Source organism: Rhinoderma darwinii, chromosome 4, assembly GCF_050947455.1.
Source record: "Rhinoderma darwinii isolate aRhiDar2 chromosome 4, aRhiDar2.hap1, whole genome shotgun sequence".
Classification (NCBI taxonomy): domain Eukaryota; kingdom Metazoa; phylum Chordata; class Amphibia; order Anura; family Rhinodermatidae; genus Rhinoderma; species Rhinoderma darwinii.
In genome coordinates this window covers 386692235-386719103 of record NC_134690.1, presented here as the reverse complement: position 1 = coordinate 386719103, position 26869 = coordinate 386692235, and the positions used below count along the sequence as shown (strand labels likewise).

Here is a 26869-nt window from a genome sequence, read left to right as displayed (position 1 = left end):
TTAACACAAGATTCATGTCATAATGTCAAAGCAGAACAGTAAATGATCTGCAGATGTTCGTACACGGACCACTGATGTCTCTAGATATGGATGACGAATACACGTACAGTTACAAGCACAAAACAATATGGTTATTTCTGTAAATCCCATATACTTCAATAGAGAATGACTGAGCTCTCAGCCCGATCAGTAACTGGTGTAATAATACAATAGGAAGCCGTCTCTTAGGCCCCATGCACACCATCGTAGATTTCATCCGTCATTACGGACCCATTCATTTCTATGGCTGACGGACGCCTTCTCGTATATTTACAGGAAGGTGTCCGGGCCGTAGAAAGCTTTCATAAAAAATAGGACATGTCCCATTTTTTGATTTTACAGACCGTGCTCCCATACTTTATAATTGGAGCACGGCCCGCAAATGCGGACGACTGTCCGTGGCCGGCCATAGCCGTAATCGCGGACCATGATTACGGGCTCGGTCGTGTGCGTGGGGCCTTAGACAGAACACAAGATCTCGCGATAACCAGCAAAATATCTGGTTCTGAGTCTGTAGGGGATTGTGGGAAGATGTAGGGGATGCCGGGAATCCGCAAACCTGGAAGTTCCAGCATTTGCATATTCACGCCAGATCATGTTAGGAGTTTTTTGAACAAAGCAATGACATTTTTACAAAAATATATATATATTTTTAAATAAAACAAGTACCTTATTGGTACTTGTTAGTTAGTCTTTAACTTCTAGTAGCAGAGCTGCATGATATAAGAAGAAGATAGATTATTCCTGGCCACACGACCGCAGGAGAAGCAGAGAACTAAATGAGTTGAAAAAAATATAGGCATTTTCAATAAGCGTGGGTTTACCTACACTTTAAAGGGGACCGGTCACCTCTCCTGACATGTCTGTTTTAGTAAATAATTTTATTCCACATGACCTGACAATTCTGGAGCATCATTTCTTAGAACTCTTCATGTGCCGTTCCTCTGTTAACCCTCCTAGAAATTTATGAATAAATTGTCAGGAGAGCTACAAGGTCCTCATTAAAGCATTATTCCCAACCCAGACATTTATGGCATAGCTACAGAACCCGTAACTATATCAAGAGCAGTGGGGGGGGGGTCACTGGCTGCCGATTTCAGGAGGGGACCAAGTGGAGGGGTGGCTCTCCCTATTCTGTTCTATGGGAGTTGCAGAAACAACAGCTCAGCGGCGCTGGAACCCGCATCTGTCAGACATTTATGGCATATCCTGTGGATAGCCATAAATGTCTTGGTTGGGAACACCCCTTAAAGTCTGTTTTACAATCCCGGAGAGCCCTTTGAAGGAGGATCTACTTGCTCCCCCTTATTAAAACCCATTTTGCTGTAGTATACGTGTGACATTCACCTGATCATCTTTATTTGTGGTGCGTGTCTAAACAAGCAGTCCTGCAGTGTAAAGCATGGGGGATCAGAGCAGCAGACCATTGTAATAGAGGAGGAGGGTTTTAGAGTACCTCAGACTCCTGTAGATAAGCTGCAGTCGCTGGCTTTAGAAAATAAATAGCTGGTAAACATCGACTTACGTACGTACTGTAGAATATTTAAGCCCACAACTTAACATCTTAAATCGTATGTTTTCAGAAGTTGCAGCCTCACCTTGTCACACCACCTCACCCACACACTGCTCACTTTTAGTCACTGAGAAATTGTTGGTGATGTTTCTTCAGCAATGACTATGATCATCCTGCCGTAGTAGGACCAGTGTGCGGTAAAATTACCACATTCATTTACCGGAAAATGTTTATATGGGCAGGTGAATGTTTGGGGTTAAAGGTGTAAGTACTGGACTGATGTGTAGTAATTGTCACGGCGCGGGGTGTGGAGCCACTGGGCCGTACCGTGTGGCGGGGTAGCAGCTGGCCAACAAGGTACAAAACAATGTCTATAGTTCAGAACGGGTGCCTGAGGCAATGTAGACAGTAGCGGAAGCACGACTTGACTTTCACAGCGGGTGGCACCGTGGATACAGCCGAAGACACGACTTGACTCTCACAGTAGATATGATAGCAGGGGATACAGGGTACAGGCGGCAGGAACGGGTAACACTGGGAAATGGAAAACACTGGGAGACCGTTTGCAAGACAAACTTAGGTAAACAACAATGCTCAGGCGAGGAACAAGTGGAGCCACTTATTATAGTCCAGCATGCATTTGGGCTAATTATTGATGGGTGACAGCTGGATGCGTACTGGCCCTTTAAGGCCATGCACGCGCGGGCGCGCGCCCTGCAGGAAACAGTTCGAGGACCTGGAAGTGAGTGTCGGCGTCTCCCTGGAGGGAGCTGATGCCGCCAAGACAGATGGCCGGGGCCGTCAGAGGGTAAGTCTGAACGATGGCCCCCGGCCATAGATGTTACAGTAACCGTGGGCCAGAAACTGCAAATCCTGGGTAAATGTGGCTTCTTCTTTCAGTACAATTGGTTCTTATTCAGTCTTGGAAAAGCCACAGTTATCCCTTAAAGAATCCCTATTCTTTAGGAGGAAGAAGAAGCTGAAGAAGATGGTTGGGTTGGATCAAAGCTGTTGGCTGAACGATTGTTGAAGCGATAGCTGTGTGCCCTATTACCATGAGCATTTGGTTGGGCCAAAAAATGCACATTACCCCATATAGAGGTGTGGACGCAAGCGGTGCCCGCTCCATCAGCGACAGCTAGCCATGATTGAGGGCCAACGGAGGCTGGCATCGGAGATAACCCCAATCCCAGCTGTTTAACCCCATAAATGTCATGGTCTACAGCTACCATGGCACCTTAGGCTGTAGACAAAGGGAGGGGCCATAAAGCATCTGACGGGCGCCCTATGAGGCATGACCTAATAGGTGGCTATGAGGTGTTTTTTTTTACGTTGATTGGCTCTAATGCATTGGAGAGTGTTGAGTACGGGTTCTATTAAGTATAGGTTGACTTCAACAGTACCACCCAGCGTGCACTAGCGTCTCTCCACGCGCATCGTACGATCGGCATTGGCGTTACACTTTAATTTGCATCCTAATGGCTAGAAATTCCTGCAAATCTTAGATCCTGAAAAAAAAAATTCTAATGCTAGATTAGCAGAAAATTATGCAATTATCTTGTATTTTCATGGTCACATGAAAGTTTAAAATTGGGAGTAACAAAATAGTGCCCTTAGGAGTTGTCACCTTTTAGTCCTTGCTTCCAATACTGGAGGGAGAAAAGTCCCAAATCAGGGTCAAAAATGGGCGCCTCAGAATGCCATAAAACATGGGGGCCGGGGTGATTTAAGGGTGCATTTCCATACTTCCATGCTACGCCAGTACACCGAAGTCAACAGAAGGGTCTGGTTCTTTATCCAGAGCCAGAATCCTTTTATTCTGGGGTACCCAGAAAATGTCAAAACTATTCGGCCATATTTGTATGTACATATTGTTTGGCAATCTAGGTGGCAACCAACATAGCAGCCGTTACAGTTGTCACCCAGCCTTCTTAAGGGGAGTTCACTCTTGAGTTTTTTTACGTGGAAATTGTGTCGGAAAATGCCTCCCTTTGATTTTGTTTTTTTCTTGCCAGCGGTAAACGCTCCCGGGAAAAAGAAGCGACATGTCCTATCTTCGGGCGTTTACATCTCTGACCTCCCATTGACATCAATGGGAGGCAAAGAAAGCAATTTTCGCATAGTTTTTTGCCCGAGGCGCTCAATGGCTTCAGGCGAAGAACACGGCAAATGGCATGCTGAGGCAAATTTTTCTGCCTGCAAAAACTCCATGTGAACAGGACCTTAGAGTCTTGATAGTTACTGGTAGTTTTTCACAATTTATTTTAGAGGAAAATTTTCTACAATTAAAAATAAATTAAAACTGAGAAGCTATCCTGGTGCTTGTTATGAAACCACGGGATGGTTATTTTATTAATCTTAGATAATGCCGGTTTTCTCACGGTTACACAGAAGCTTTTCCTTCACCTCTTATTAACTAGTACTGTTAAAGTAACCATCTCATTTCTGCCTTTCACAAACTTGTGCCACAAATTTTTACTTTTTTACTCCATCAAAATTAGTTCTTACACTGACATGGAAAACGGCAGACAATGAGCTCTCCAACTATTGGTTGTAAATACGTAACCAATAGGAGAACCTGATTATTGGGGTTGTATATCCGTGTGTAAATATTTTGCAAATCTAGGCAAGCCGATAGTGGGGGAATTTTATATTAGGGAATTGTACTATTACCGATTTCCGAATATAATTATTAGAATTGGTTCCTTTAGAAAGCGGGAGCAATTCCAATAATCATCTTCCGGGGTTACAGGCAATCGATATTATAGAAGTATAATGATATACAAAATAGAAGCAGTTGTATGGAAATATTCACACACGGCAGATTTGTTGAAAACATTTCTGGGATTCTTACTTGTATCTGATGCTTGCCGCCAAAACAACCCCATTCAGATAAATGGAACCGATTTTCAGTCACTGAAATTTCCGCAACAAATCTGCTGAGTGTAAATATTCCCTAAAGGGCCTTTACCCCAACACTGTGACCCTACATCAGTCCCGCATTATTCCGCTTCACATTTTACTATCCAATCTGTGCCCTGTCTCTTCAATCCCCATCCCACCCATATCCCTCTATTTTATCAGGTCCATGTGTAGCCTATCACTCATCTCCCACTTCTCATTTTTATCAATATTCATCATGCTGCGCCACCTCTATTTATCTTTTAACATGTTGGGCTCTGTTCACATCTGCGTAGACTCTGTTAGGAGCCTCAGTCACAGATCTGGTGAGAAATGGCAGACAGAATTGCTGAGAATGCGGCGATATTTTGTCCAGTATAACGACGGACCCCGTTATGGAAACCAGAAACGTCACAGGTCCGGCGCTTTCGGGTTTTCATCCTTCTACTCCTATGATGCAGCACAACAACGGAAAACCTTAGCGCAGATGTGAACGAAGCCTAAAGGCCCTTTACACGGGCTAATGATCAGGGCAACGATCAGCTCATTCATCGGCTGATTGTATCGTTAATGCAGCACAAAATATTATTGTCGGCATCACATACATTACTGATCATAGTGCCTTGTGAAAGGAGCAAACGAGCGCCAATCAACCAGCTATCTCGTTGATCGGCGCTCGTTTTCATGACCCATATTGGCCGGTGTAAAAGGACCCTTACTTCCTTACACCCATTATAATAAAACCCCTAATGTAGTTAATGAAAAAATAGTTAATGACTCAAAATTCCTTTAATATTGGTTTTCATTGTTTTGGGGATTAATATGCCGTCAGATAAAATTACTGTGCCAAGCTGTCCATGGGGCAATTTCGGACTTGGCAGTTTAACATGGCACTTTTGTCTTTTTGTAAGGCCTCTTTCACACCAGGGCTGTGCAAACCTTCCGACTCTGACTTCATCATCTATTTTTTCATTGTCCGACTCGTTCATAAATGGCTCATGTATAATAATCCCGGTTCTCTGCTCGCTGTGTATAAACGTATGTGTAGTTGGTAATGTAAGAAAAGAGAACAGTGCGCACTTCTGATAACGCTATGCAGATCCGTCAGTGAGCTGTACTGACGGCTCCGATTACTGCGGCTCCTGAGTGCTCCTGATTTGGCTTTCTAAGCTTCGTTATGATGAAGTCAAAGTGGATCCACTTTGACATGATTGGAACTGTGCTTAGATAATCGCTGACGAACACACAAGCCGCTGAAATTGCACAGGAGACGTTAAAATCACACAGGAGCCGCGATCAGCCGAGCCGTGTGTGCAGCTCACTGACTGATTTGGCTCAGAACGACTTTCCTCTTTTGCACCTAGGTCTAGTACATCCGAGATATACACCTTGGACACTTGTTCGGCTGTTTCCGTAAACCCAACAAAACAGATTGGGGAGAGACCTGCACGTGCGCATCCACCTCTCCATTCATTCTCCGATGTGGCGGCCGTCTCGCCAGGCAGAACGGGGTCAGATTCTTCTGCAGATAGGTGCGGATTCCGGAGCTGAGTGAATATTTCATACTATTTCTAAGTTAGGATTAACCCTTTAAACACACATGAAAATCATCATATTTTTTATTTTTTTTTAACAGACCCCAAAACATCGCCAAATCCCCCCACCTTTTTAGTCTGGGCAGTGATGTTACACACGAACACTTGCTTGTTAATGGGCATCACAAACTTTAATGAGGTTGTATGAGATTAGCTGTTTTATGGAAGCAATAAAACTGGCCTCCTTTGGGCTACCTGAGTATCTGGAGTTTCAGCATTTCTGAGTGCGGTCTCAAGATGGCCATAAAGTGTGAGCTTTCTCCTGAAACGTATCAGTTTATTGTTGTTGTGAGAAATAAAGGCTATTCCATGTGAATACTTGCCAAGAAACTGAAGATCTCTTACAAAGGTGTGTACTACTCCCTTCCCGGAACAGGATAGAAAGAGAAGTGGTAGAACATGGTGCACGACTGTGCAGGGGGATAAACCCAGCAGAGTCTCTAGTCTTAAAAACCGTCACCTCACAGGTCATCGGCTTTACTAAATCGTGCCCACAAAACACTAGTCAAATGAGGAGGTGACTCCGGGATGCTGCCTCCTAGGCATAGAAAACTATGAAACTGGCCAATAAAAGAAAAATATTAAAATGGGCAAAAGAACGCAGACATTGGAGGAAGGAAGACCGAAGCAAGTGTTATGGGCAAACAAGTCTACATTTTAGGTCACAGAGAAGACGACATGATAGGCACAGAACAAATGGGAAGGGGCTAGAGGACTACCTGATGCCATCTGTCAAGCTTGGGTGGAATGTGATGGTTAAGGAGGTGCTTTGGTGCTGGTAAAATGGGAATATGTACAGGATAAAAGGTTCAAAGCGGTTGTCTCCTGAAGACCACCCTGTCCATATGCATCATAGAGGAGAGTCCCCTGTTCAGGAACGAGCGGCTCCCATTCTGGCGGACTCAAGACATCCTAGTAATACAATTCTTATGAATGGCCGCCATGTAATACTAAATTTCTCCTGCCTTGGCTTGCTTCAGGGGAAATGTGTGACTGGCCGCGACTTCCCCCCCGGCAAAATTGCTGTTTGGTCTGGGTGCCGGTAGTGGGTTGTCTGATTCTGAAAGGGGTTGTCTCTGATGAAACAACCCTTTAGACAAGAAGAGCGATCACTCCTATTTTGCAACGCCATGTCATGGCACTTGATTGGAGACCATTTCACCCAACAACAACCCAAAGCACTACTCCAAATTATGGAAGACCTATCTAGGAAAAACGCAGTCCGGTGGTATTCTGTCTGGAATGGATTGAATGGCACAATCCCCAGATCTCAACCCTACTGAGCTGTCTGGTATGAAAAGAAGCCCAACAACTTAAATACAACTTATAGGAGAAATACGTGGTGACATTTTTGTAGGTTATCTCAACAATATATATAGTAGCTTCCGGCTGCAAATATTTTAGAGGTCTTGATGCTTCCTCTATGACAAAACGACAGTGGCAACAGGAGTGACTGCGATGATCAGAGTCTGGTTAGGCAGAAATGTGAGATGTTATAAACCGCAGGAAGACACTTTGAAGCTCTATGGTTGTAGTCTGGTTTCTACAACAGTATCTACAGCTTTGCCATATAACGTGTGGTTTCTCACCAGTTGCATGTAATTTACGTACACTGTACTTCATTTTTCACCATCAGATTTAAAGGGGTTTTCCAGGATTTTACATTGATGGCCTATACTTAGAAAAGGCCTTCAATGTATGAGCAGCGGGGGTCTGACCCATGGAACCTGCAGTACACGACACAGTGACTATTATAGGTGAATCTGGTACTGAGACCAGCCTATTGAAGGAAAGACCATCAATGTAACATCCACGAAAACCAACTAATATGGCTGCCATTACAACTCACACAGAGGTTGTCACCCAGCTTTCGCGGACTCCTGAATTCTGGTTCGTTATGCATCGATACCTCAATTATTTATGGTGTGGCTTCCTGCCTAGTCGGAATTTTTATTCACAAACCAGATATGGCTACAGACGTTGGACTAGCCGACCACACTGCCAAAGGATCGTCCAATGGGTCCAGACTCTGATACAATAATGGGCCTCTAATACAACGGCGCCATAGCCCCCGTCACACGACAACCCTGTTTAGAGCTGTTTTGTAGCCAATCACTTGCCACTATGGTCTGTCTCTTATGGGATGATTCACAAATAACCTATTAGACCTTTTTTGCGTATACGTCCTGTGTGTACAATGAAATTATGAGTGGACGTGCTCTGTATGGATGGAGGGTGGTCCTCAGGATCATCTCTAAGGGTATGTGCACACACACTAATTACGTCCGTAATTGACGGACGTATTTCGGCCGCAAGTACCGGACCGAACACAGTGCAGGGAGCCGGGCTCCTAGCATCATAGTTATGTACGATGCTAGGAGTCCCTGCCTCTCTGCAGGACAACTGTCCCGTACTGTAATCATGTTTTCAGTACGGGACAGTAGTTCCATGGAGAGGCAGGGACTCCTAGCATCGTACATAACTATGATGCTAGGAGCCCGGCTCCCTGCACTGTGTTCGGTCCGGTACTTGCGGCCGAAATACGTCCGTCAATTACGGACGTAATTAGTGTGTGTGCACATACCCTAATAAGTGGATCCTCCAAGTCCAACACCGGCCACAATATTGGATCTCACAGAGCTTTTCCCAGAATCGGATATAATAAAGAAATCATTGGATAGAATTTTCACAGACTCCAGCTCCTGTATTTACGGGTGATGCTTTGCTTTACCCACTTGTAATCGCACATGAGCCTTCTGGTCATACATGATCACAATGTTACTAGCACCTATGGGGTGTGAAATTACGATTGACCACCTTTACACTTGTTCCTGTTGACTAAGTTAGACATAATTGAACATCACATCTAATTTTAACCGTTAAACGTTGTTTTTTTTTAAGGCCGTCAAAGGCAAAAAAAAAACAAAAACAAATCATTTATTAATTTGGCATTGGAGGAGGTCTGGCCATATTGTACATAATGATAGCCTATCGGTACCTTTTATTTTTGCATATCTTCTATCAATAAGTTAAAGGGCTTGTCCTCTTGCCCCCAATTATATATTCAGTTAAAAGAGATGACCCCTGCCCACATATTAGCTAGAATTCTCGTTTTGGTGGTCCACTGCGAGCAGCAATGTCACTATCTACATCCAGAGGTTATAGCTTTGATGACCTGGGCCCTCTAACTAACGGCCAATGAATTTGCATGGTATTATATATAATGATGACATCCTATATATAATTTATAAACCATATAATACATATATATACGTTTTCTTTTACATGATTACTGTATTGTGCATTTCTTAGAAGTATTTCCACTAGTGCAACACCTTCTTATAACTGTTTAGGTGGCTGGTGGGCACGGCTCATTACAGTGCAGTTATCAGAGCGGTGTCTTGTAACGAGCTATCTATCTATCTATCTATCTATCTATCTATCTATCTATCTATCTATCTATCTATCTATCTATCTATCTATCTATCTATCTATCTCATATCTATCTATCTCATATCTATCTATCTCATATCTATCTATCTCATATCTATCTATCTATCTATCTATCTATCTATCTATCTATCTATCTATCTATCTATCTATCTATCTATCTATCTCATATCTATCTATCTCATATCTATCTATCTAGCTCATATCTATCTATCTATCTATCTATCTATCTATCTATCTATCTATCTATCTATCTATCTATCTATCTATCTATCTATCTATCTATCTATCTATCTATCTATCTATCTATCTATCTATCTATCTATCTATCTATCTATCTATCTATCTATCTATCTCATGTCTGTCTGTCTGTCTATCTATCATCTGTCTGTCTGTCTCTATCTATCATCATCTGTCTGTCTATCTCTATCATCTGTCTGTCTGTCTATATCATCTGTCTGTCTGTCTATATCATCTGTCTGTCTGTCTGTCTATCTATCGTCTGTCATCTGTCTGTCTATCTATCATCTGTCTGTCTGTCTATCGTCTGTCTGTCTGTCTATCTCTATCATCTGTCTGTCTGTCTATCTCTATCATCTGTCTGTCATCTGTCTGTCTATCTATCATCTGTCTGTCTATCCATATCTGTATTGGATAAAACGGCATAGCTTTGGTTAGTATATTACAGACTAGAACTTATCTAAAATGTTTTATTTATTTCGAATTATATGTTGTTACGAAGTAATGTCATGTAAAAAGTAACAATATAGTGTTTTTTTGTAAGTTATTTATGTTATTACATTATATTACTTTATTTCCATTCTTCTGTATGTTTTACCATCAGAACTACACATGATGTTTGAGAAATAATTGTAAAAAAACACGGAATGTTGTTGCTACGGAAATAACATATTCGCTTAAAACAGGAAATTAAAAACAGGAATTGAAAAGTAAATTCTATTTTTTATGTTACTGTTTTATTCTGAATTTGTGATTATGATAAATTATAGTTTATATCTTATCTATCTATCTATCTATCTATCTATCTATCTATCTATCTATCTATCTATCTATCTATCTATCTATCTATCTATCTATCTCATATCTATCTATCTATCTATCTATCTATCTATCTATCTATCTATCTATCTATCTATCTATCTATCTATCTATCTATCTATCTATCTATCTGTATTACATTGTCTGGATTTATTTTTTATTGCTTTGTAGTTTATTTTCCAGTCCTTCATTCGCTATCTATCTATCTATCTATCTATCTATCTATCTATCTCCCTCATGTCTGTCTATCTATCTATCTATCCATCCATCCAATATCTATCTCTCTGTCTGTTTGTCTGTATTACATTGTCTGGATTTATTTTTTATTGCTTTGTAGTGTATTTTCCAGTCCTTCATTCGCAGTTTCTATGTGACTGCTCTCAGTAAATCTGAAGTCTAATGTCCCCAATCCATCATTATTTTACCGATATAGTGATGATTTCCCATAACATTTCACATATGTACTCATTTGCTTTTTTTGTATCTTACGTTGCTTACAGAATCTAAGAAAACGATACTATGGAAGTGCGCTGGAGTTTTTATATTTAATAGTGGATCAAATGCAGAGTCTTATCCAGGTACCAAGTTTTATATCCTCTTAAAAAATCATCTTTGTATGAACATCATATTTTTATTTGTTTTATTTTGATTTTACAAACGTGTATTTGTTGTATGACATAGGTAGTAAAATAGAACAGAGGGGTTTTCTTGGGGCCACAACCCCTGCCCATAGGCCTTATTAAAGGAAAACGTAACGTTCAAAAAACTTCTGACATGTCATAGTCGCCCTTACAACAATTGCTCGGCTTTCTGAGAAAAGCTGATCAGAAACAACACGGCTCACCCGCGTTGGTGGGGGTCTCAGTGCTCGGTCAAAACTTCTGACATGTCACTATGACTTGTCTGAAGTTTTTTTGAAAGTTTAGTTACCCTTTAAGGCATACGGATGTCAAGAAGCAGGTTCTCTCACTCAGGACCCCCCTCTAAGAACCCCTATAAAATGGAATTAAAAGGTATTTTTCACCATAATCATTAGCTGCACTGCCATAAATTCCATTTCTCCTGCAGTTATTAATTAACTTTTTCATATCGCCCTTTCAGAGTTATTTATTAATTTATTATGGCGCTAGATTGTGCAAAAAAATACATAATTTTTGTTTGCGTATATAAATATTTCTATGTGACGGATTTGAAATATAATTTTTTTTGTATTATTACCAGTTGTAAACAACTAATGCACCACCCGACCGCCACAGTCACCAAGATCAGCCAGACTAAACTGCCAGATTCTAATGCTAAATATATTGAATTATTAACCCCTTCCCCCTAAGGCATACATATATGGCACTGCAAGGTGAGTTTTTCATGCAAGGGGTGTCCATCGTTTTATTATTTCTTATTTGTTTTAATATACACTGGCAATAATGCATTAAAATACTTCCGAATAAAATAAAAGTAAATGAAAAAGCCCCCTAGTTCGTAAAAAGGGGTTAAAGAGGAAAATATGAAACATAACGAGATAAAGTAGTTAAATCCACACGACATCATTTAACATTATTAAAGGGGTATTCGCAGAATAAATAACTACCTATCCTATGGATAGGCGATAATTTTGTATTCTGGTAAATCCAATTTTATTCCATAGCATATTAATCACAACCACTAAACAGAAATGACTCCCCATAACATGTAGTACCTACAAAATGAGCGGCTTCGAAACTGTAGCGAAACGTACATTGCGGTTACACTGAACACAATATCCCACATGTTGTTATTCAGTTATGTTTCTTTTACTCTTTAGATTTCTAGGCAGTTGTTTTATTCGATATAGTCATTTAGGTTACTTTATGTAGGTTTTGGTATAGACTCGGTAACTTGTGTTTTAGGGTGGCATGTGTTATTAATTCATTGATTAATCTTTGTTGTGTCGATTGTTGTGGTTCTAGTGTTTTTGGATGATCCACATTACTATGTATTGTTAAAGAATTATGAATAAATATAAATTCTTATTATTATATATTAGTATATTTTTTTGTAGGTTCTATATCATTTGACATTAGCCTTTAAAAACAAAAACAGTACGGTAGGGTCTATAATAGACATCAAGGTATAGAAAATGAATTGTTTTTTAGGTGAATTGGCTGCGCTCCTTATCCGCGGTTCCTTGGCACCATTGTACACTGTTGTGTGATTTGATGTTTGCCTAGTTTGTTACACATTATATATTAGTTTCAATACTTATCTAGAGTTTGTCCATATTGTATACGACTATGCTGTGTTTCTGAAAGAATGTATAACATACAAAAATAAAGTAGGAGCATACTAGTAAAACTTGAGAGCCGATGAGGTGACAGAAGGAACACCCTCCCTCTGAAAGCTCTTGGATGCCGTGGTTGCTATTGACCGCGGCCTCTGAGGGGTTAAACAGCCGGGATCGGAGGAAACTGATCCCTGTTATTAGAGCAGGGGCCACAGCCCGACACCTACAATAACCGGCATGGGACATCCATCCTGGGCCTCTGACACAGAGCCGTGAAAAGGCGCAACTGTTGCATAAGTTCCCTTAATGACCGCTGTGAAAAGGCGTATAGGCGGTCATTAAGGGGTTAATGATTACAGACACCCCCTACCCCCTGAAATCACTACTAGTAGTAGATGGTGGTTTAATAGTAACAATTTTGTACGTGTAGTTGATTGTAACACCAATAAAGTACTGTAGTTTAACCCCGTCAGGACTAAGGCCTCATGAACACGGCCGAGGCTGTGATTCCGGGCACGGCCAGCAGCGGGCAGTCTCCCGCATTTTTGGCACGTTCTCCCATACAAAGTATGGGAGCACGGACTGTAAGAACATGTCCTATCTTTTGCGGTACACGTCTATCGCCCGGTAAATAAACGGGAAGTTGTCCGTAGACAATAGAAGTGAATTGGTCATTACGGACGATTTTTACGGTCGTGTGCATGGGGCCTCAGCTGTTTCTTTTTTTTATTTTTCATTTTAGTTTTTCACTCTCCGCATTCCAAGAGCCATAACTCTTTTATTTTTCCATCAATAGAGCGGTGTGGGGGCATATTTTTTGCGGGACGAGTTGTATGTTTCTATTGGTAGCATTTAAAGTACCATATAATGTACTAGGAAACAGAAAAAAATTATTTGCGGGCTGAAATTGGAAAAAACTGTAATTCCTCCATTGTTTTCTGGGTTTCGTTTTTACGGCGTTCACCGTGCAGTAGAACGACAACTTAACTTTATTCTGTGGCTCAATACGATTACGGTGATACCAAATTTATATAGTTTTTTTTTTATATTTTACTACTTTAAAAAAAAAAAAAACTTTGTTAAAAAAAAAAGTTGTTTTGTTTCACCACATAGCGATAACGTTCTTATTTTTCCGTGGATTGAGTGGTGTGAGAGCTCATTTTTTGCGGGACGCGCTGTCGTTCTTATCGGTGTTATTTTTTGGTATATACAAATTTATTAATTACTTTTTATTACGTTTTTTTTAGAGCGAAGTTGACCAAAAAACAGCGATTTTGGCGGTTTTCAATTTTTTTATTTTTTTTTACGTCGTTCACTGTGGAAGTTAAATAATGGTATATTGTAATAATTCAGACTTTTACGGACGCAGCGATACCAATTTTGTTAACTTTTTTACAAACCCCATCTCTTACTTTTGGAGGACCCAGCACATCGTTGCATTACATGCACAGACCATTGACTTTTTTTTTCCTTTTTTAAAGGGGCTGTTTTATGTGATAATACTTATAGTGCTTTAATTGCATTTGGGCAGAAAAGAAGAGAGTGGGGGGTAATTTGGCAACCACTGTGACTATATAAGAATATCGCTAATTTATATATGTGCTATTTATATATTCCCGGAGAACCCCTAGCAGAAGCCTCAGTCCAGGTGTCCGGTTTCTACACATCCTGTGACCAAGTGTGATACTGTATAAATAAATACATGGTAATACGATCAATGAAAATGACCCTCCATTGTAAGACACACGGTTCAGTGTTGCACATATATGTATGGATATTCTTGGGGTATGTTCACAAAGAGGAATTTTGCGGTGGTTTCTGATGCAAAATTTGGCTTCCCATTCATTTCAATGGGAGTTGGACGCTTTTTTTGTTTTTGAAATAATCAGCGGGAAAAAGAAGCGTCCTGCTCAATCTTGGAGCGGAAGATTGATTCCGCCCGGACCTCCCATGGGAGGGAGGAATCGTCCTGCAGACGGCAGGAATAGTTCCGCGGCGGAACCCGCCATGCAAAAGCCACCATGTGAACTAGCCCTTATGGTGACATGTAATGTTAACCTTTGTGACAGTTCTTTTTTTTTTTTTTTATAAAACTGAAAGAGAAAAAGGAAGCTGTGAAGACGTTCTATAGAAGGAGGGCGCGTGTAAGACCAGGTCAACACTTTTCTTAAAGAGAACTCGTCACCTTACATTTTATTTTTATTGCCATTCGTATGAAGAAGGCCAATAATCATTTTTAAAATGTAACTTTTTAATTATATTTTTAGTGCCAATTGAAAATGGATGCCACCATATTGGGCATATTGGTAGGAGATGCCAACAATGTCCGTTTGGGAGGGACTGACCAATATGATCCCTGCCGAGTTATATAATGGGACTGTCTGGTTTTATGTAAATAACACACTTAAAGAGGTATTCCCACAATCGACATTTATCACCTATCCACAGGATGGGTGATAAGTGTCTGATCACTGGGACTTTGACTTATCACTAGAAGAGGGATCCTAAGCCCCCCTCCTCACTGCGTGGGATCCTAAGCCCCCCTACTCACTTCCTCCTCACTGCACGGTGAGGAAAATTTTAATGGAGTGGCGGTCAAGCATGTGCGATGCCGCTCCTTTCAAAGTCTAAAATAGTGATGGAGACAGCCGAGTATTGGCTGTATCCCTCAGTCTCATAGACAGTGTATGGAGCGGCAGGGCGCATGCTTGGCTGCTGCTCCATTCAAGGTGCCCCTCACTGAGGAAGGGCGCAGTGAGGAGGAATGGGGGGGGGCTCGGGAACCCCTGTTCTAGTGATTGGTGAGGGTTCCCGCTGTGGGGCAGCTGCATCAGTTCCTTAACATTTAGGTTTTGAAAACCTTTGAATCTTTCTTTATTTTGTTCTTTGTTTTTTATAAATGAATGTGTTTTTGTGATTTTTAAGCACTTTTTAGATGGACTTTTATTTAATTTTTGTTTCACAATACAGTTTCTATGTGTCCTGTATACATAGATTCTGTATTGTCCTCTTTCAGCCGATTCCTCCAGTTCTGCTGAACTGGCGGCTCGGCTGAGAGCCGATCCTGTGTGTCTTTGACACACAGGATCCACTTAATATCGATCACATCTAAGTTCGGCTTAGTTAAGCTTAACTACCGGAATCGGCAGAGGGAGAACGATACAACTTCTATGTATATAGGATACATGGAAGATGAATCGTAAAAATTGTTACAATGTATCAGTGATGGTGTAGGTAAGAACTATCAGCCTAGAGTTCAAGACCAGAATCAGATTTTGTGCGACTGCAGTGTTTAGCTCACAGGGGGATTGAAAACCTCAGGATCACACCTGAGGGTTTGTTACAATGTATGAGTGTATGTAATCATCTGTGAGCTACGCATGACAGCAGTACAAACATTCCTGGTCTTGTACTCCAGGCTGATAGCTTTTACATACACTGACGAGCAGACACACTGCCTGTGCAGCTGGTTTACATCGAATGCGTCAACGGCGTCTGCAGCGTGTTTTTAGTGGGTGAGCGGTTGTGTGTGACATATGTCTAGTGTGGTAGTGTCTGCAGTATGTTCCAGTGCATGTGACGTGTGCTGCATATGCCGTATTTGCTAGGCATGAGTGGTGCGTGTGCGGCATTGTGGCATTTATCCAATGTGTGAGCAACTTGTGTGCAACATATGACCAACGTTTGAATGGAGTAGGTATTAAATGTGTGAGTTCCGTGCGAAGAGCATGACATGTATATAGTATGAATTCAATCTGTACAGTTTATTTTTTATTAATGTTGGTGTGTAATAATCTATATATTTATCTTTGCATAGCTTTAAAGGGAGGGGGTCCAGACTCGCTTTATTCACAAGGGCCCTTTGCTGTCACCATCTGCCCCTGACTGATACGTTGTTTCCATAGCCTACAACATAAGACTGAAGAGCGTATTTAGCTTAGTGATTCATGGTCCTTAAAAGAAAGATTGACCATTATTAGTATCATATCATGTAACACCAAAAAATGAATAATATTTGCCATATAGAGGGTGTTAAAATAACGACCCAGTAAAGTTGTGACATTTACTTGCATAGTATGGCGCCACCTGGTGTTCAAAGTGTATAGCAATGTTAATGTCCATCTAGGGATTTGAGTGCTGTTGAACACGCATGCTCAGTCACTCACAGCCAGGTCTCTGCATAGTGATCCTCTGTGTACTGCAGAACAGCCAATAGAAATAGCTTTCTGCCCTGCTTGTCAGGGAAGGAGCAGAGCCTCTGCAGTGACATGGTAGTATAGGTGAGGAGACTCCTTCTGCAGGGAAAGAAAATATATAGTCATAGGGCTGACCGATTTATGATCAAAATCATAATTAATTGAACATGTAATCTAGATTACGATTAATAAACCATTTTTGGGCCACACCCTTTTTGTGTGCCACGCTCCATATGCGCCACGCCATTTCATTAATATATATCCCCTGAGCATGCTGTGTACTACTGTATATAATCTACCACCTGACAATGCCCCCCACACAGTATAATGTCCCCATTGCTGCCCTGACGCAGTATAATACCCCCATACAGCCCCAAAAGTGCCTAATAAACATAATAAAATACATATTCACCTAACTTCGTTCCAACGACGAGTGGAGGAGATCCCTCTACTCCTCTGGTCTGTGTGGCTCGGCGCATATTTTAAGTTTCCTCTGCACTTCTGCCATTTACTCGCTTTTCGCATCCTATTGGTCCACGGTGTCCTCAATTCCCATCCAATTTACTTCTTGTTTAGTCTCAATGCCGTTGCGCCAAGGCGAGCGGACACTGCCCGCCCCAATAGTATATACACGGATTTTGGCTGACTGGTGTATACAGGGATGATGGGGGTTATATACAGGAATAATGGGGGTTATATACAGGGATGATGGGGGTTCCTGTACATAACCCCCATCTTTCCTGTATATTATCTTCATCATTCCTGTATAGAACTCCCATCATCCCTGTATACAGGGATGGTGGGTGTAATATACAGGAATGATGGAGGTAATATACAAGTATGATTGGGTTAAATACAAGGATGACGGGGGTAATATACAGGAAACCCATCATCCCTGTATATAACCCCCATCATCTGTGTATATACCATTGGGGCGGGCATTGAGGAGACTATGGACCAATAAGCTGCTGGAAACGCTGGTATATGACAGAAGTGCAGCGCACGTGACATACGTGCTGAGACGCTCACAGCTCAGCATAGACCGGTGCGGGCATTGAAGTCATCACAACTGTCTGCGCTGAGCCGTGAGTGGCCAGCGTTATACACTGACATTCCCCTGCTCTACTATAGGATTCAACTGTATCTGCGTCCTGTGAACGCAGATACAATTGAAACCGGAAACAAACCGAAATGTGCTAGGTGACCTTGGTTATCTGCGTTGAGTTTCGGTTTTTTTTTCCAATTAATTGCCCAGCCCTATATAGTCAACTGCCAGAGGGAGAAGGAGACTGTTTTTGCTCACAGCCCATCCCCCAGCAGCACAGATTAGCAGCCGCACCAAGGGGGACACATATAAACAAAACATGAAAAAAGTTATTTTTTTTCATGCTAGACACTGCAAATTACTTTAATAACAGGATTTCTGGACTTTTGGTGTGAAAATTATTCATGGGATAACCCCTTTAATGACCAATTAATTTACTACCTTTCCATCACTGAGATTTATGTAAAATATGCTGAAACCACAAGCTAGTGCTGCTTTCCAGCATTTTAGCAGGGAAGAATAGCACTAGATGCAGCAATTATGGTATAGGTTCATCGTCCATTAGAAAGAATTCCACCATACGCGTAACAGTAGTGGAGCTGCCCCCTATAGACCGTAATACACATCTACATGGCTAGAAGAATTTATTATCCTGACTGGGAATTCAAGGCAAGCCAAATGCAAAACGTGGGTTCACCGTTGGTTATTGGTTATGGAATTATCTGAATCAATCTTTAGCCGCATGATCGTTCTGATTTTCAGGACTATGTGGATTTTCCGATCCGCTGCCCTATCTATCTATCTATCTATCTATCTATCTATCTATCTATCTATCGATTGTTAGATTTAGTTGGTGCCAAGCAATTGAGTATATTGTAAGTAAATATATGCATTCAGGCATTTCCAGTAACCCTATATTACTGTAACGTCTGCACTATGTTTTCTGTGTCATGGAAAATATGATTGTTGTGTCAGGTGTTGTGGTTTCTCCATTACATTGTAATGAAGGGTTTAACAGGACACAAGTACTCCCATGGTGATCTCAGTCAGCGATGACAACTGTAGATAGTAATTGGCTCACTTACCGGATCGAGGCATATAGAAAAGTGTGAGAGAACAGGTGATCTTGCTATTCACGTCTACCTGATACACTTGCACCTTAAATAACATCACCATAAAGAGTTAAAGTGGTGGGTGCTAAAAGCGGCAACCTCCTAAACTGAAGATTGTGGGGCTGTACGCCACACGGGCTTGATAAAATACACGAGCGGTTTGTTTAGGTCAATTAGTATCGTTAGGAGATGGAACCGATGTACACCCCAAGACCCCCCAGCAACCAGTTACTTGAAGAAAACATCGATTTGGGGCAGATTTATGACAATGGTGTATATAATGGCAAAAAAGTGCACTAAAAACATAAACCTGCCACAAGAATTGATACAAATCTGGTGTAAAAGTTCTTACAGAGATTCAACTTTTTTACATGGAGATGCAAAATTTATCTTATGCCCACTTCTATCTCACAGATTGCCCCATGACCTTCTCCATGTCTTGGATTGCCCCAATGCCCCACTCTCCCTCACAGACTGGCCCCCATGCACCTTTCTCCCTTCCAGACTGTACCCCTTGCCTTCCTCAATCTTACAGACAGGTTAAAGGTGTAGCAGCACAACAATTACAGGCCAGAAGTAAGATGGGGAACGGAACAAAGGACTCAACGGGAATATTAACGCAACTCTATAGCAGTCTTAAAAATACACCACATTTTCTTACGTCGGTTTTATAAATAAGGTGTAATTTACAAATAGGCCCAACCATGTTGTAATGGCCGCCGTTTCCCACCACTTCCATATAGTTACCCAGTTACGGCGTTTTCCGGCCAGCCCCGCTCCTCTCCCCCGATCTCCGCTTTTGGTGGCCTTCCACGCAACGGACGCTCTGCCCTGGCTCCTAGTTCCAGCACTCCATGGGTATAAAGGGTCCTCCCTTTCCTGTACACCTTGCTAGATCTATTAGGTTCTTCCTAGTTTGTCCAGAGTATATCTGCTGTTATTTCTTGGATTTCTTGTCATTGACCACTGCCTGTTCTTTTTGACTATCATTGTCTGCCGCCAGCCCTGACCTCTTGCTAGTGACCCATGACAAATGTTTTCCGCCTGCCTTGGCCTTTTACTTGACCATAGGTGTCACTTTGCCGCCTGCCCTGATCTTTTATATATCTGACCCTGCACACGATCTATTGATTTTGTACTACACCTGTCAACATTGGCCGTCACCAAGGGAAGCTACTCTTGGGGTAGTAACCTCGGGTTCCTCTGCAGCGATGTCCAGATCCTTATATAGGCATAAAAGGGTGAAACCAGGGTTCCCTTTAGACTCGGCTCCCCAGTTTAGCCCTACTTCAAATCCCTTGGTGACAAAGTGGGTTCACACCACTCTCTGCAAGCCCCATGACTGTTTCATTATCCACAGACTCCGTGACAAGTCACCTTATTTTTGACCGTGTTATTAAATGTTAAATGTGTTAGAAAATATCCATAGTACACCAGGGTGCAAGATTGGAAGTGATGGTGGCGCTCATGCTGCCCTTAGTTCTGTAGCAGATGGGTAATGGAGATGTGGAGCCAGAGTGGTCACTAGACATCAAGTGGGTACATTTTTAAGAGGCAGCCCATAGTACTGCTATGAACCTCATAGAGATGGTAGGGGTCTTATTAGGCTTTTTTCCCATCCTCCTTGCTCATGGGTTTTGTGAAACCTAGGTCTCCCGACCAGGTCCAGTTGTAGTATGGGCAAACTAAGCAATTGTCCATGGCCCCATCTCCTAGGATCCCAGGAGCAACCAGAATTTACCATTTACCCATTCTTTGCTCTAAACCACCACGGAATATAAAAATAACCATTTCACTTCCAGGAGCAGGGATTTTGGAATTATGAGAAACTGACAAAATGGCGAGCTGGGGGGCCCCTTCCCAGGGCCCATTGTTTATAAAACCAGCTCTGCTCTCCACAAGACTCACACCATTAGCAACAAAGGAGGACCATTCCACATTCTCTGCAACGTGTGGAAAAGGGAGAGAATGAAGAAGCGCTGGGTCATGAATTCATAATGGTAGTGATCATTTTAGATAATGGGGGGATTACGCCTCCTCGGAGCTAGTGTTATGTATGCCACTGTTTTGCACCAAACCATCCTATATCTCCTCTTAGGATCGCACCTTTCTCTCAATACTTTGCCGATCTAGGCCTAAAAATTGTCAAAAGCACATAATAAATTTGTACTGCATATTTTGGGCACATTTTACTTGGTACATCTTTTTACATTTATTGGTATTGGTACGTGTCCGTTGTTGCAGGTCATGTTATAATGTGATGCTCTCAAGCTGAAACCTGTAAATTTAATATGAGGGTTTTTTACAAATGAGTGAACACTTATGTCCCCGTCCCCCTCCCCCCCTCCATTGTAGCCGCATCATTCCTCTGCATTGCATGATCCAATCTGACTGTGTGCCGTATTTAGGCATTTCATTAATCTCTTTCTTGGCTTTGTGACATTTTTATGTAATTTTATATACAACGTGCAGAATGAGAGAGGTCAAAATAATCTCTGTCCTCCAACTGTGAGCCTTGAGATACAGACTTTCAAAAACATCTCATACAGTATGCCTAGATCCTTTTCCCGCCAGATTGGCAGTTCTTTCTGCTCTTTCCCAATAATAGCGCCGTGCGCTACAACATTCCCTTTGCAGAAGCCACTGCAGTGGAAATGTGTGTCCGGACAAGACGAAATTCCAAGAGCCGAACCCACGGCGATCTTTTTTGAGAGAAGGAGATGTCTTCATGAGACATCTCTTTTAAGTCTGTTGAGGGCAAGAAAACTATAGGTAATATAAACTCTGTATGGAATTTCTTTAATTAGTTTTCTCTACTTTATGTTCACCATACCTCAGTATATTAGGGAGATGCTTGCAGTTCAGTTCTCGATTACCCTAGCCCAGGTACCTCCAGATTGGAGACGTTTTCAATGGCTTTTTACAATATACGGTAAATGAGAAGAGAAAAGATGCACATTACAGTTCTGATCGGAGATATGAAAATCTCCAAACTAAGCTACAGGTGTACGAAGGGCTGGGCAATTATGACCTAAATCAAAATCACGATTAATTGAACATGTAATCTCAATTACCCGTATTTAGGCCACACCCATTATTGCATGTCTCGCCCCCTATTTGCATGCTACGCCTTTGAATTAATATTCCCGAGTCTGCTGTATACTACTATATATAATATACCCCCTGACACTGCCCCACAGTATATTGCCCCATAGTGCTCTACACAAAGTATAATGCCCCTATAGTTGCCCTCCACACAGTATAATGCCCCCATGGCTGCACCCACACAGTATAATACCCCCATAGCTGTACCCACACAGTATGCCTCCCATTTCTGGCTGCCGCCACACCGTATAATGCCAACAATAACTGTCCTCCACACAGTATAATGCCCCCCATAGCTGCCCTCCACACCATATAATGCCCCCCATAACTGCCCTCCACATAGTATAATGCCCCCACAGCTGCTCCCAATAGTGCCTGATAAAAATAATACTATACATACTCACTTAACCCTGTTCCAATGGCGAGTGGAGGAGATCCCTCTGGTCTGTGTGGCACGGCGCAGACAGGCGCTATGACATCAATGCCTCGCGTCCGGTGATACATAGTGAATGGTAGAGCAGGTTCGCTGCTCTACTAATGGATTCAACTCTATGTGCGTCCTGAAGTTTCAGATACAGTTTAAACCGGGAGAAAATAGTTGATAAAACCAAGATTCGCAAGATGACTTTCATTAATTGCGCTTGATTACGATTAATTTTCAATTAATTGTCCATACCTAGGTGTATGGTGCATGGTAGGGCATCATGGGCCCCTGCATTCTAACAATTAATAGGGGCTCCAGCAACTGGACCCAGGCGTGCTTCTAGCCTTTTTACTGCCCACACACCATTTGTAAAAGTGTAGGGATGGACTTAAAATCGGACAAATTTCGGACATTCTGAAAATGGTACCGCGCCTCACTCATGGTGCACATCCCTCCACTGATTTTATCCTCTGACATATCTCACTGACCATAATAATCAGATCACCACTTTATTTGCAAAATGTAGACCCACATCCGTATGTGTAGATTGTATCCTAGTCAATGAGAGCGGTCATTACATGTTCATTAAGATGATCAAATTAGAAAACCTCTTTATGTGTCAGCGTTTCTTTCCCTTTGTAAGCAGGAAGTTAATAATACACAAGTCATAAATGACAACACAAGAATTTATGTGAAATGACTCAATGGAAACGGTTCAGCGAGCACACGGTTCAGAAAACGGCAAAACCCAAGAGATATGAATTTTCACATGTACTCACCTGTATCTTGGACCTTCCACCATGATTCGGATAAACAGTGGTTAGACCTACTACCCTACTTATGATCTCTAATGGGATTTTGAGGTAGACACCTGGAGTCCCTTCATTTGTCACCGAGCCCAGGTCCAAGATCCTTCTGTTCATAAACTCTCAATTCCCAACCCAACAATGATCATCCGTCTTGGCTGCAACCATCCTCCGATCAGGCATTTTACAGTATGATGCAATTGAATAGGGTTTTACAGAAGCATGCCCTATTAGTTGTGGATTTCTGCCACAGATTTCATCCTTTTGCAAGGTGAAAAAGGTTAAGTTTGCAAAAAAGCTGACACAAAATTTGCAGCAAACTTTGTTGCGAATTCATTTCACATAGATCACGGATTTGTGGCAAAGTCAATGTCTGAACAGACCCTTAGGCCCCATGCACACGACTGTAAAAATCGTCTGTAATTGCAGACCGTGGTTATGGTCCGAAATTACGGACGCATTCACTTATATTGGTCACGGACACCTTCCCGTTTATTTACGGGAAGGTGTCCGGGCCATAGAAGTGTACCATAAAAGATAGGACATGTCCTATCTTTTGCTTTTTACGGTCCGTGCTCCCATACATTGATTGGGATCACAGACCGAGAATGCGGACGGTGGTTGGCCGTGCCCGCAATCCCGGCCTGTGATTACGGGCACGGCCGTGTGAATGGGGCCTGATTGTTCCATTTGTTAATATGAGGCGGATGGTAAACTCTCATGTTGTTTTTGCCATAACGATATAATACGAGGGCAATACCAAAACACATTTGAGGATGCCTGTTGAATCACACCCTCTCCAGCACTTGGGTGACGAACCTGACCATGAACAGATTAGTCAATTTTTATATTGGCTACAATAGGCAATCTTACTCATTAGCATTTAAACACTTGTTAACTTCAAGAGGACCTGTCTTCTGCCCAAAAACGGCAGCCAACATCATATATAGATTGCAGGCACCTCACAGATTCTGATGTTTTTGTTTTTTTTCTTCTAGCTCCCACCGTTCCTGAGATATCGGTGCCGTTAATTTTGGTGCCTGATATGCAAATTAGGTCTTTGACTGTCAAGTGGGCGGTTATTCCTTCACACGTAAGCAGTTTTTACCGCACACTTGACAATCAACTACCTCATTTGCATATTGGGCACTGAAACTAATGACACCGATATCTCAAACGGTGGGGGCTAAAAAAACAAAAAACACCAGAATCTGTGAGGCAGTAGCAATCTACAGTAACCTAGATGTCAGCTGCAGTATTTTGGCCAGGTGATGGGTCCTCTTTAACCCCTTAACGCTCAGTGACGTACTATTCCGTCATGCTGACTGCCCCGTTCGCGCTCAGTGACAGAATAGTACGTCACAGGGAAAATGCAGCGCCATTTTCCGCAGGCGCGTGCACGAGCTGTGACATCCTGTTTCGGACAGCAGACTATCACAGCTCAATACGCCGGTACATGTCACGATGGTCCCGCCTCCACGATTGCCGCTATTGGTCAGTCAGTGAGTAACTGTCCAATAATGGCGATCGATGTCTAAACTTCCTCTCCCTGACATCACATCCTGCAGCACCCGCCCTGAACGCCTCTGTTGGAGATAGCGAGGCGTTCAGAGCGGTTGTGAGAAGGGAGATAGAAGAGCAAAGTCCTAAAAAGTCCAAAAAAAGTCTAAAAAAAACCTACTTTTTTCTGCATCCCACCTCTCCCATCCACTACCCACTCCTGTACCCTTCCTCCTTGTATTCCCCCCATGTTTTTGGTCAGTGATCTCCTATCACTGACCACTTCTTAGTCTTCTTCAGGACCAATTTCTTGGTCCCTGGGGATTATTTTTTTCTTTATAAAATATATAAAACAAAATATTTATAAGTTGTTTTTTTTAAAAAAAACCCAGTTATTTTAGACAATTTAACTGGTTAGTTTAGTATTCGGGTTAGTGTTGGAACCGTCAAAAAGCGTAGTGAGGTATAGCGTCAGGGAATTTAGCGTCAGGAATCCGTCACCGTAGTTAGATCTAGCGTTAGGGGTCCATCACCGTAGTTAGGTTTAGCGTCAGGGAAGCTCGGAATAATCTAGTTAAGTTTATTGTCAGGGAATAGTCGCTGTAGTTAGATTTAGTCTCAGGGAAGTTCAAATAAAATCTAGTTAGGTTTAGTGTTCGGAACCCTCGTCCTAGTTAGGTTTAGTCTCAGGGAAGCCCACTCGTTCTATAAAAACACCAATTTTTTTGGCTGGTTTAGGTAGCAGCCTATTGCTCCTAATTAGGGAAGCAAACAAACATGTCCCAACGGACATTTAGTGCCGAAGAGGCATATTCATTTCTTGCCTCCGACACAGACTCGTCGGATGGTGAGACTCTGTTTTATTTATCCACCTCCTCATCCAGTGGTGAAGAGGAGGAACCCCCTAGGGCCACCACTACAGTTGAAACCCCCGAGCGAAATGACCCCGCCGCAGTTGAAACCCCAGAGCGAAGTGACCCCATTTGAACCCCCACACCAGACATTTATGAGCCCCAAATCCCCGAGTACACGGGCAGCTCAGGGATAAAATTTAATAAGGCAGGGCTCAGTGAAATGGACTTTTTCAAGTTCTTCTTCACTGATGACTTTATAGAGCTTATGGTCTCCCAGACAAATTTATATGCCCAACAGTATATTACTAAGGACCCCACATCATTTTATGCCCAATCCCACAGGTGGACCCCTGTAGACGCAGCAGAGTTGGGCAAATTCTGGGGACTTCACTTGAATATGGGGCTTCTGAAAAAGCCGTCCATTAGGACCTACTGGAGCATGGACATCTTATACCATACCCCCAATGTACCGTATGGCCATGTCCAGGATGCGTTATGAGGCAATACTTCGCTTCTTACATTATACGGATAATGAGCAGTGCCCACCCCGAGATGACCCCAGTTTTGACCGTTTTTATTAGCTGAAACCCCTATTAGACCATTTCAGTGCCCGTTTTTCCCAAGCATACACCCCCGAGAAGTGTAATTTTATTGATGAATCCTTGGTGCATTTTAAAGGGAGGCTTCAATTCCGCCAGTACCTGCCGAGTAAGAGGGCAAGGTATGGCGTGAAGATGTATAAGCTGTGTGAGAGTGCATCAGGGTATACCTACAGATTTAGAATATATGAAGGGAAGGACAGCAGTATTCAGCACCCAGAATGACCCACCTTACTGGGAGTTCATGCAAAAATTGTGTGGGATTTGGTGCACCCACTGCTGGACCAGGGTTACCAACTCTACCTGGATAATTTTTATACCAACGTCCCACTCTTCAAGTGCCTCGCTTCCAGAAGTACTGTGGCATGCGGCACTGCTAGAAAAAATCTGAAAGGCTTCCCTAAGACACTA

The 26869-nt window shown here is 42.2% G+C and overlaps 1 protein-coding gene across 6 annotated transcripts in view; it reads left to right on the top strand.

Moving 5' to 3' along the window:
- Nucleotides 1-26869, top strand: part of TRERF1 (transcriptional regulating factor 1) — a 151718-nt gene that overhangs the window by 51262 nt on the left and 73587 nt on the right. For 5 of the 6 annotated variants that reach the window (XM_075863266.1, XM_075863265.1, XM_075863261.1 and 2 more), the window contains exon 2: nt 11058-11135. The gene's annotated coding sequence lies outside the window, so the exon portion shown is untranslated. Of the gene's footprint in view, nt 1-10360; nt 10449-11057; nt 11136-26869 lie in introns of those variants that run through there. The other variant, XM_075863264.1, reaches the window with a different exon arrangement.